Here is a 12704-nt window from a genome sequence, read left to right as displayed (position 1 = left end):
GCTTTGCCCACATGCCTTGTCCTCATTAGTTTATATATATATATATATACTTAATTTCTTATTTTAAAGATCTAATAATTTTGTTTATTAACACAAAAATAATCCGTCATTGTCAATTCATGCATTACCTCGGACAGCCTCATGTTCAACGGGCACTCACTCGATTCTCCTTGTATCCATTACTTCAATGGCTTAATATAATGAAAGTATATATATATATATTCGAGTGGGTGAAGGATGACCTTAGTTATCTAAAGTCACGCAATAATTTGTTCATCTAAAATAGATATTTGGTGGATAAAAAAAATAAAAAATAAAAAAGTTAATATTAAATAACAAAAATATCAATCACATTTTTTATTTTTTTCTTAATCTTTCATCATATTAAATCAATTGGCACATATTGGATAGCTGGGTAACTCTAAAAAATTAAAGTCATCACACTACTGATCGGATTTCTCACTTCACACATGTAATTCAATGTATCACATCAAATGTTTGAGTGAGGGACAGAATTCTCTTAAATGGTCACAGGACTAATACACATTTTTATGTGCAACAATTTAAAATAAAATAGCCCGTTGACTTGACCCACCTGGTCCTTTTGAGTCATCCCAGGCACAACAGCGTAAGGACCGGGCTCATAGACACAGCTTGCTGTCATGATCAATTACAGAACCAGACTTAACTAGTGGGCTCAACAGACAAAACTTGATTGATGAGAGCCTTTGACTGAATGTAAAAGATTGAGCTTCGTTAAGTTGACGGAGACGGTTGCCAACTGGCTTGACTGAGCTCCAATTGGCCGGAAAAAAGTAGACTCGAGCAACAACAATGGAGATTGTGATCCAGGACTTGACTCAACTTAAGGTACTAGTTGTTGCTATTTATTTCTTAATTTTAATTTTAACACTAGTTAAGGAGAATTTTGAAGTCCTTGGAAAATTTTATATATATATATATATATATATATATCAAAACTCTATTTTGTCATGGGGAGTGACAGTGACTCATGCTTTGCATCTCGATATACTATAACCCTTTCCTTTTATAAACAACAGTTACTTTCAATAGGTATATTTAACCTAAAAGTTTTTTTTTAATAAGGTGTTGATCAATAGAATCGCACTTAAGCCATGAAGGGAACAGGGCTTTTAAATTTAAGTTGGTTTTCAAAAAGACTTAAGCTGCCGAGAGTACGACTAAATCTGAGCCATACCAACCTTGGAATGAGCTTGCGTGCAAGGATTTATATTTTTCTCTACTCTCCAATATTCTTATTCAACGAATTTTGTTTTAAAGAAAGATTACAACTACTTATATTTTTATTCCAAATTGTGCTATATATATATATATATATATATATATATATATATATATATATATATATATATATATATATATATATATATATAACAACTACTCGTTGTCGTACTTGTAGAAATAATGTGCCCAATTGACAATTCAACTGTTGGTTGTTATTAATATGTTGTCTAATAATTCATCTCAATGGTTCAAAATCGAGCAATGTGAAGAGAGCGACCTCAGACCGGAGCTATCTCCGATCCAGAGAGGATAGGATTTTTTTTTTTTTTCATTTAGAATTTTATTAGAGATTGCTTATCTTTAACTTTGTTGTTTGATTTGAACCCGGTCTAGATCTCTTAACGGAGGCTGCTATATAATTTTCAAAAATATTACAGGAGTCAAATCAAACTTTTTGGAAATTTTATATGCTAAATTTCAACTTTTCAAAAACTGAGTGCGAGTCACACAATCCCTTTTGGCTAAGGTTGCACACGAGTTGAGTTAAGCTCGAGTTTGACTTTACTCAAAAACCTTGAGCTCGAGCTCACCTCAAACTCGAGTCGAGCTCCAGGCTAAAGCTTGGCACGGCAACACAGTGTCAAGCTTGAGCTCAACTTGTTTATGTTAACCTGCTTCATTTCTTTTAATTAGTTTAATTAACTCGTTTTTTTAACAAATTCAGCTATGAAGGACCATCTTATAGAAATTTCAAATAAAGAATGCCCGTATTTTGCATCCAAATATCCCATAAACAGAAAATGTCTCATGCATGATATGAGCATGAGTTCTTACAACTAGAACTCAATTCGTTTAATGTTTCGAGTGCAAATTTAAACTTGAGCTCAAGAATCTTAAGTCAACTGTTTGTAAGCAAGCTTGAATCGATCCTAAGTTGGCTCAACTCATTGTGCAGCCCAACTCATTGTGTAAACTGAATTCGAATCTGACTCCAAATTATTTATTTAAATTCAATCAGAATCTGAATCCGAATCCAATTGAATGCCATTTTTCAAATTTGAATCTACTCAATTTTCTTCTTCAGATGTTAAATTTTTTAGCATTCTTTTTTTTTTTTTTTAAGCAGTCCCCGACTGAATGTCAATCCAATTTGATTGAATATCAGATCCAACTCGGATTAATTGACATCCCTATGGGTAGTTGATAATTAAATTCATCTCTGTCCAATTGTAACTGAGTAATTGGCGATTGACGCTTGTATCTTTTAGCTTCTAAGTTCCTATTCAAAATATTTAAACTAATGGTGTGGCAAGATTGGTTCTAAGCTATGGATTGAACTGCATAGTCCGTATGTAAGGAATAACAAGAAAAAGAACGATTTGTTGAATGTGTATATATATATAATACCAGACCTCTTAAATTTGTGCTTAAAGATAAACAAAATGTGAAGCTTCTGATATGTTTGTAAATACTAATTTAACGTAAATTATGTTTTTAGTTCAAGTTAATTTGGTGAACAATTGACCTTTTTACTATCAAAATTTGATGTCAAAAGAAATGCTTATATTTTATTATTAAAAACATTATTAGAGTTAAACAAAATGTAACTTAGTATATGTTTATCATTTTTACTCTTTAAGATCATATTTATGTGGTTAGATTGTAAACAAATATTTTAATAATTAATTTTAATAGGTCTTGTTTTTTTATCTTATCTAAGTGGTCTCGTATATACCAATAAAAGATGAGGGCCTAACCCACATGCAGACCTTGGTCGGAACTTTCTTTGACTTTGACAACTACATCAAACCCTTGTGTTTGAGACCGTCCTATAAAAATAAATCAAACAGTCTCAATTTACGTGAAGAATTTGATCATGCTTTCCTCTCATTGTTGCAACCTTTCTCTCTCTTTCTCTCTCACGTACACATACATTATAACACTCCAAAAGTTTAGTCTCATTTTGAAGATTGTAAGAGATCTTCAAGAGCTTGTAAAAGGGTTTTTAAAGTGATTGGTTATCACAGTTCTTGCTGAAACCGAAACTGATAGGGGGCGGGTTGCGATCTGTCGAACTAGGGACTCGAGCCTATAAATAGGTTGGGTCGCTACACGCGGTTCAACATTTGAACTTGAGATCTCACATGCATGGACACGTGTGCATCAATTGGGTGGATTAAAACACTCAAAAGTTTAATCTAAATCTTCAAGGGTTTGTAAAGAAGGTTGTTAAAGCTATTGCTTGTCATGGTTCTTAGCCTTTTTTTGGGTTAAAACTGCAACTGTTAGGAGGTAGGTTGGGATTTCACGGACCAAGGGATCAAGCTCAGGATTGAGTCAGGTTGATACATACACACACACACACAGAGCTGCTCTTCATTTTGCTATAAATGAATAGCATTTAGATTAACGTAGAAATTATCAAAATCGTATCACTTTTAGGTTGCATCTCTGAATTTGGTGCGTTGTTTGATGATCCAAATTACATACTTGGCTCAAATGTGAATTACAAGTTCAAATCTGAATTCTCGATAGATTTTGAAAACAAAATTTTTCATCAAATGTAATCGATAATACCCATTGAAACCATACTTGATTTGATTTGAAAATCCTCAAAATATAGTTACAAAATTGAACAGTGACTCTAGTTTTTTTAGAGTGACCCAGCCATCTAATCGATGTTGTACGATGAATGATTCATTTTTATGTACATTTATTTTGAGAACTTATGTAAGCTTTTATGCATATTCAATTCTTGAAACAAATGGGGAGTATTAGTCCTCCCAAGCGAATCCTTCATTGAAAGTAACACATCATTTCTGGTTGTCCCCACATTCCACCATGTTGCGATGAGAATCTAGTATTTTTATTCTGAGTGTTGAGCCGACTCTGAAACGAATGCTGCAATAACCCAGACTTTGATTAAATTTCTTTTCAAAATTTAAAATAATTGTAAATTAAAATCAAAGTGCATGGAAATGATCTTTCTTCTCCTCAACGGCTGAAGAGTGTTAAGAACTCTGAGCATAACTTTGGACCTAGTTTTCACTTACTTAGTTTACTCTCCTGCAGTGTATCCAACTGAAATATTATTCACCGCACTGCTTATGCTTATGGGAGTAAGTTAATAGACAGCATCATGCAAATGTCCACGGTTCCATATAACTGATAAAAGCAATGAAGTAAAAGAAGCATATGTAATGTTGTCTAGCATGTGATGTTTATCTCTTGGTAATTAATCCGTGGATTAAAATCCATAAATTTTCATCCATGGAATTTTGCGTGTGACCACCACCAAACTGCAGCCTTGATTTTTTGCTCTGTAATAAGCGTTAGAGAGAGAGAGAGAGACCATTAATTCACAAGAAGCTAACATTTTTTGTTATTTACATGATAAAAATTGCATTGTCCATTAACCGCAATAACTAATCATCAACTCTAGACATTCATTTCTCGCCAAAAAAAAAAAAAAAGTTTTTGTTATTTACATGATAAAAATTACATTATCCAGTAACTGCAAATCATTAATCATAAACTCTAGAAGTTCTTCCTTCATTTCTCGGAGCACCCCAAGAATTTCTAATTAAAATAAAATTAAAAAACTGTGGATGACGTCATCATGACGTTGTGGATGACATGGGATGTTGCTCACGTCATCCACTTACCGTCAGCAACACAGCTCGATGCCAGCTGTTCTGCACTACTGTGGATGGAAGGCTCGGTTTCACGTGCTGGGGCCCACGCTCCCCGTAATCATCGAGCACCTTCTCCCCCACTTGCAATATATAAATCATTTTTTTACGACAAAAAATGAAAGTACGAAACAAATCGAGAATGTGGAAAAAAAAAATGATATATGCAAAAAATACTCTCTCTCTCTCTCTCTCTCTCTCTCTCTCTCTCTCTCTCTCTCTCTCTATATATATATATATATATATGTGTGTAAGTGTGTGGAGAGAGAAAGAAAGAGAGAGAGAGGGAGTGAGTTTGAGTAAGAAACAAAATTATACCATTAAAATTAATTATTAAAATAATTTTTTCACAATCTTAATCATAAGAGTGATTTGGTGAGAAAAATATGTTAATTTAATAATTTTCTTACCATAATAATGTTTTTTCAATAATAAAAAATGAATAATTCCTATTACATCAAAATTTTGATAATAGAGACGTTAATTTCTTTTTTTTTTTACAAAAAATGACGTGAACTAAAGCATGTTTCATATTAAACTAGGGTTTATAAACACTTAAGATGTTCACATTTTGTTTAAAACACTATTTAACACCAATATAAGAGGTCTGTTTTTTATTCCTTACCATCTTTTAGGTAAGGTAAGTGTAGGCCCATAAAAAATCATCTTCGGGGTTGATATTTTCAAGATGAAAAGCTGAGAGAAAATGAAAGAGGAAATGTTGTTAATTATTGATAAATTATTAAAATATCATATCTCTTTTTTCTCTTTGATTTTCTCTTAGCCTTTCATATTAGAAAGATCTACACCAAGATGATTTTTGTCTTTATCCTCAAAAAGGTTTTTTTGTCACGCGTTTGAAGGAGGACTGATTCAAGAGTCCATTTGCTTTTAAGCTTGGAGTCACCAAAGTTACATTTATGGTTCTGTTTTTTCTAAGAATTAATTCTTGATTTTGTTCCAAACAAAATTCGATCTATCAAACCACCACCGACACCGGCAACAGCCTTCATGCTGGACTTCCAATGAAACTAGATTCAAATATTAGATCAGCTTCAACATTTAGCGTGGATTTGGAAATATGCAATTCACATTCTTAGTCCAAATTTTGTAATTTGTGTAAGCATTAGTTCGTGTAACTTGTAAAAATTTGTTTTTACCTTAAAAATTAAAACTGGTGATTCGTTGAAGCAGTTTTGGCAATAAAGTATAAAATTTGTAAGCTCGAACTTGGCTCGTTGACGAGTTTTTTCGAGTGAGTTCGAGTCAGTTCGAGTTGGCTCGGCTCGTTGTGCAGCCCTACTTAATGGGAAATTAAATGTTTGATTCATGGCAGACATATTATTGATCCAGTCTTGAAAAGGGTTGGTAGGCAGTCAATTTCTATTTTGATGTTCTATACCATTAACTCCTACAAAGGAAAAGAGGGAGAATGAATATATATATATATATGTTGTCATTCAAAATCAACCCCTCAAATGAATTTAACATACACTGATTTGATTGGAATGAACAGAAAGGACACGTTTTATTTTCATGCCAAAAACAATGTTTGTTTACAATAAAAAGTTAAAAAGGCCTTCCAACTTCTTTCAGTTACTAAGAAATGATTCGTGCTGTGATTGCGACTAAAAAGAAATTATATCTGCAAATCACATCAATGTAAGGTTCTAAGTGATCAAAACAATTCTCAATCATGTGACCCTAAAGCAAGCAGAATAAAAGAATAGATAAAGTTAAGAGATAGGGATAATGGGATCATATCTCATGTTGAACCAACCAAATGTGCTTATTCTTCAATCATACTGTCCTAGATGGTTTAACAAGAGAACCGAAAATGTGATGACCAACATTCTAGAGAAGGCCACATAAATAAATAATTAGATGCTCTTTCAGTATCTTTAACAAAAGATAACTTGTTAGGAACGGAGCATTTTTTTTTTCTTTTTATTCACGATACCAAGAGAAGAAATGAGGACGAGGAAAAGAAAAAAAAACACTTTTTACTTGGTTTGGAGATAATCCATGGCTGCACAGGTTTCTTGTTCACTATATCAAAAAATCAAAAGCATATTAAATACAAAATTACATAAAAGTCTTTGTCATGAAATTGGATCCACTAAAATTATAGAAGCCTACTAAGTATAAGTATAGATAGGCTCCACGCTTCAACATCACTGACCCATCTATCGATTAGACTCGACTGAACTTGGGTATCGGGCTGGCCCAACACCCCAGTTCCGCCCGACACTTAAAAATCGAGCTTGAGCCTCGCCTGATTAAATTTAAATATATATATTTAATATAAAATAATATATAATTATAATTAATCATAATAAAATATTATAATTATATATAAAAATCAATAAAATATGTATTAAAAAAATCTTATATGATCGAACCGGGCTTCATCGGGCCCACCCGAGCTGGCCCGATAAGCTATCGGGCCGACGCAGTGCCTTTTCTTCGGGCCTGAGCCCCAGCCCGAGTCGGTCCAGGTACCGAGTACCCATTGAGTACCGGACCCGACCCCAGCCTTATCTGAACTATGTCTGTATGGGCCACAAAGTCAAATAACTTCTTTTATTTACATGTTTGTTCCTCTATTAATTTAGTTATTTCTTATTAGTGCCCTTCAAATCTAAAGCCCGATATCAATTGTCCAGGTGCAATTGACCTCAAGTCAGGTTAAGATAAGGCTAGGATGATCATGGTCAGACTCAGTTTATGATAGGCGAATGTGATGTAGCCCTGATGTGGGCGAAGGGGGACAAGGCTGACCCACCTGACCAATGCATATTCTAAGTCAGGTAGTCTCAGCACTTTCAGGTCAGATTCGACCTGTAAGATGCCACATGCAAAATCTTCATATACATCTTAACAAGGAAAAGACTTGTGATTGCAGCAGAAAAATCATGTGGAATATTCTTTTGTTCAAATAAGTGCAGCATCTAATGTTTGGTCCTTGTGGCATACTACACACCTCAAGCTGTTTGGATGAGAATGAAACAAAAAGATACCAATCGATGGAAAGGAAAGGAAATGACGAAGGGACTCATGATATATATATATATATATATATATATATATAAAATTGTAGTCCAAATCATATTCTCACACATTGATGATGACCTACCTCCTTTCATCTGTAAGGTATATGAGAGAATACACTGCATAATATAAGTTACATAAAAGATCTAGAAAGAAGAACAGAAAGCCTTCAAGTTGCAGGACTTGATAAGATCTCGAAAGAACAAATCAAGCAACATGGCACAAAAAAAATACACCTTCTTCAAGCTTAAGAAACTTGTAAAATACATAGGAGAACATATGGTTTCCAGTTTCTTTGTTCCTTTCAATAAAAAAAGAAAATCGCTTAATTTGTTGCCAGACACATTCATTTTTAAACATACAAGCAAGATCAACTAGACATTATGCAGTGTTTGAAGGATAGAGCTAGATCTGAAGAAAGATAGATAGCATTATCACCATCGATCACCTAGAAAGTAGACATGAATACAAATCACAAACTTCTGTCCACTTTTTTGTAAAAATAAAATTAGTAATAGATCAAACTGTGAGAAGCTAATGAACAGCTAGTTCACTTTATACAAAAACACAGCAAGCCAGCACTACAAAATACAGAAAGTTTAGCAATTATGTCCTCAATCTCCCTATTATTGCGACATTGGATGAGTAGGAGGAATATTTCATCTTACCATGCTCCGCCATATTTTGGTTGAAAGATTTTTTATGTCAGCGGTAAAATTTTCACCGTGCCTGAGAAATTGGTTGTTAGGGCCATGACTTTTTCTCTTACTGGCAGTCTCTATGAATTACTTGGATCTTTACCACTTGGTGGCACATTTGGAACATTAGAAATGACATTACTCATCGAGAAAGAACTTTTTTTTCTTTTTTATTGGCATCATAGCGCGACAAATTATCTTGGATGTCAAATCTATTCTCATTTTTCATTGGGGTTCTCAGTGGGATCATAGGGTTGCTCATTCGTTAAGTGGTTAGCTTTTAATCTTAAGGAATTATGTTACTTTTAGTATTTTGTACTGTTGTGACCAATATTTTTTTGGATAGATTAGCAGAGTTATAATATTCTTAGTATCTCTCGATATGTTAATTTGTGTTTTGGTGAACTCTCATTTTCCTTTATTTATTCTCATTTTGTCAGCTTGCTCTATCTCTCTCTCTCTAAAGTCAGTCTTCATGTATAAGAATATTCTTCCAGGAAGTCCACAATCTGAAGACCAGAAAGGAGTCATCACGTGGTTTGAGCCTACGACCAGCTCTGTCCCATTAAAAGTTTGACTGTTGTGCATCAAAAGAAAAAATTTAAGAGAAAGAAAGCAGAGACATGTAAAAGGAATGATACAAATATCTTATTAATAAATGCAGTAGGTGAGGCTGTAGATTTGGAGTAATCCAAAGAGGATCTATAACCAATGTCATGGAAGCAAGTTTTTTATTATTCTTTTATTTCAAACAAAGTTTTGAAGGGAATTAACATTTGGTATGTGGCATGTCATAAAAGTTAAAACCCTTCTTTTCAGAGAAGAAGAAACCTACATAAACCTTAGGAAAATAATCGTATATATGTTTTGTTTTCTTTTAGGGGTGGAGTTAAAAAAATTAGTTAAAGAAAACTAGGTACAAAACTTGAAAATTTTCAAAAACACTAAAATATAAATGAGAAAAATTGCTCAGAAATATTACCATAAAGGTAAAAAGTATTTTGGGGTTTGTATGGGCCACACATAGCGCACACCTGTTTCCGCCCTTGTTTTTTTCTAATCTTTCGGCATTTTCCACTCGACCGAGGACATCGGCTCTTTGAATGCAAGGTGGCAGGATAGGAGAGGGGGTCAAATTGCTTCGAAAAAGAGAAAGATAGGAAAGATACCAACTCAAGACTGCATTCCGGAAAAAGTGGCCTACTGGAAAGAAAGGGCGGCACCCCCTCTTCATCGATGCAAAAACTAGAATGACCTTCGTTTTTCAAAGAAATGATAAACTAAACCAAAAAAATTCAATGACCATCAATTCCCTTCTTTCAAAAAGCACTTGCAAAGCGAACAAAGTCATGAGCAAAGCCCTATACTTTGCGAGTGCGCCTCGATCTGTTGAATAGACTGCCGGAAGGGGGATCTCTATCCCGGTTCCGGCCGGCGAAAGCGGTGTCCATAACCTTATACAATACCTAACTTGATATGAGATTCTTAGACTTTATTGAGATCAGCCTCTTGTTTGTTACTGGGGTAAAAAAGGTTAGAACTTTCAAGTTTGACTGCTAGGTTTGGCTTCAGGTCCTTAGTTTGATAAACCTTGGATTATAGCGGTAGCCTCCCCTGCCAAACAGCCAAACCACAATATCATGACATGTCACTTCAATGCATTTCATATGCTGGGAAAATTTTCCCAAGAGCGAGCGAGGTGGCATTGGAGTACTGGATGACGCAAGCTTCGCCGGTCATGTACCGCTAAATCAAACACGGTGAACTATTTCCGGAATAACTTCACGTGGTCAACATTGCTGGAATCGGCCTGAATTGCCGGAATCGGCCAAATTGATTCGAGTCGGTGGCAGAGTGATTCAGTTGACAAAGTTCAAATAATTTTTAGTTTCACCAGCCTATGCATAATGCATTGCGGTGAATCGGCCATTTCAACAGATCGGGAATCTTGCTGATTCGGTTCACAAACCGATTTTTATAACACTGATGGGAATCAAAGGACGGTATCCATGCCAACAAAAGAAAAAAAAAAGATAAAGAAAAGTATGTGGGAATTTCCTAAGGGGCTGTTTGATGGAAAGCAATTCCATAGTGCGAATGCCAAAAATGGTAGGGCTCACTCGCTTTCCCTAACACTAACACTAACAATTGTGGCCTGCCAAGCACTTAACCAGACTTTTCACATAACAACAGACTGTTACTGTTTCATGAATATGTACCAAAGATTGATACATATTCATATGTTCTAGTATTTTGTGAATTTTGCTTGCTCCAATTTCTAAAACAGTTTCATGGTAGGGCAACAAAATACTGGTAACTAGGAATGTATAATGAGGGAGCCGATCTCGGTTTGAGTCATATATTGTTCAATTCGAGCTCAAGTTGAGCTTCATGAGGCAACCGAGTCCGAGCTTGAGCTCGACTCGTTTAAGTTTGTGTCATTTATTTCATGTATTTTTATTTTTCAAATGAAAATGCAAAACCATAAAAAAGGTTTCGAAATTTATTGAAAATTACCGACGTGCCCTGAAAATTAACAAACAAGACAAGGAAGACGTGAGCTGACTCAAGTTTAAACGAGTCGAGTTCATCATGCAGCTCGAACTCAACTCCTCTCGAGTTTTAACTTGAGCTTGAGCTCGACTCATTTATGAAGAACTCGAGTTTTAACGTGAGCTTGAGCTCGACTCATTTATGAATGGAGAGGTGCTTGTTAACCGCGGATATGAGATCCACTTAATCCACAGAAGATGTTAGAAGATTTGAAGTCTCTTTGGCCGCATATTGAGGATTTAAAATCCTTATTTTCTATATCTAGTTCCGGACAAAAAGGGAGAGAGACGGGTCAGACTTGACATCCACAGATTTCAGATCCTGCGTCAAACAAACAGCTTTCAGGCGCGTTCTGACGGGTAACAGCGGGCGACTGTACTAGTTCACCAGCCGTTGACCCGACTCGGTCCAATCGGTTTCCTTCTTCTTATCCAGAAAGAAAGAAAGGAACTTGTTTTCTGGAGACTTTGAAAAAGATAAAACGGGAACTTGCGAATTCATGGCGCCCTCAATATCTAGAATTATACAGATTTCACAATATTAAGATTTTTCAGTTTATTAAATATTTAAAATATTGAATTTGAAATTGACGCGCTTCCTTTGTGACTCGATCCGCCTTCGGGTCACATTTTGGAGTGGGAACTTTTTGTTTCTCTGGTTTTGAGAGAAAGAAACTTTTTCAAATCCGAGAAAACCACTGTTTGATAGGAAAATTTCCTCCCCTTTGAACACGCTTCTGGAAAAGGAGCAACATTCCAGAAGGAAAAAGAAGAAAAAACACAGAGAAGTTTTAGCTCATGCTGGTTTCATCTCTCAGAAAGTGAATGGGATAACAGTGTCTCAAGCTTGAGTAAAAGAAATTACAAGGAAAAATGAGAGAAACACCAGAATTCTGTGTCGGACCTTCTGTTCTCCGATCAGAAGCCAGATCCGTGAGAGAAAGCACAAGGTCACGAGATCTTCATTCTTCTCACGAAGCCCCTCTGTGAGCAATCCCAACTTCCCAACCCCAACCACAGAGCAGATGCTTTTCTACAGTATTTACAATCTAAAAAGCAACGAGCACGTCACAAGCAAAACCACAACTTCTCAACACCACGACTCCCTCAAGGAAAGTGAAAGGAAGAAAACAGGGCCCGCACGCCTCCGGAGGATCACCGGAACCGAGAGAATCCGGCCGGAAGCTCGCCGTTTCAGGAGTCGACACTATAATCTGAGGAGCACGCGCTCGCGGAACAGGAGCTGGTCGGGGAGTTTAAGGGAGAGCCGCCGCCGACGGCCGCCGCGGCCTTCGACGCCAGTTCGGCGACCGACTGGCCGAGACACCTGAAGATCCTGGCCTTGACCTGCCCCCTCTTGGGCGGAGGATTCCGGGTCTGCTTCCTCGCTTGGGCGGCGGCAATACGGCCGGCGTATCCTTCCATGACTTTGTGAAAGAGAGAGC

This window comes from Nymphaea colorata, chromosome 5 (assembly GCF_008831285.2).
Source record: "Nymphaea colorata isolate Beijing-Zhang1983 chromosome 5, ASM883128v2, whole genome shotgun sequence".
NCBI lineage: Eukaryota > Viridiplantae > Streptophyta > Magnoliopsida > Nymphaeales > Nymphaeaceae > Nymphaea > Nymphaea colorata.
Note: the sequence above shows the minus strand (reverse complement) of the source record.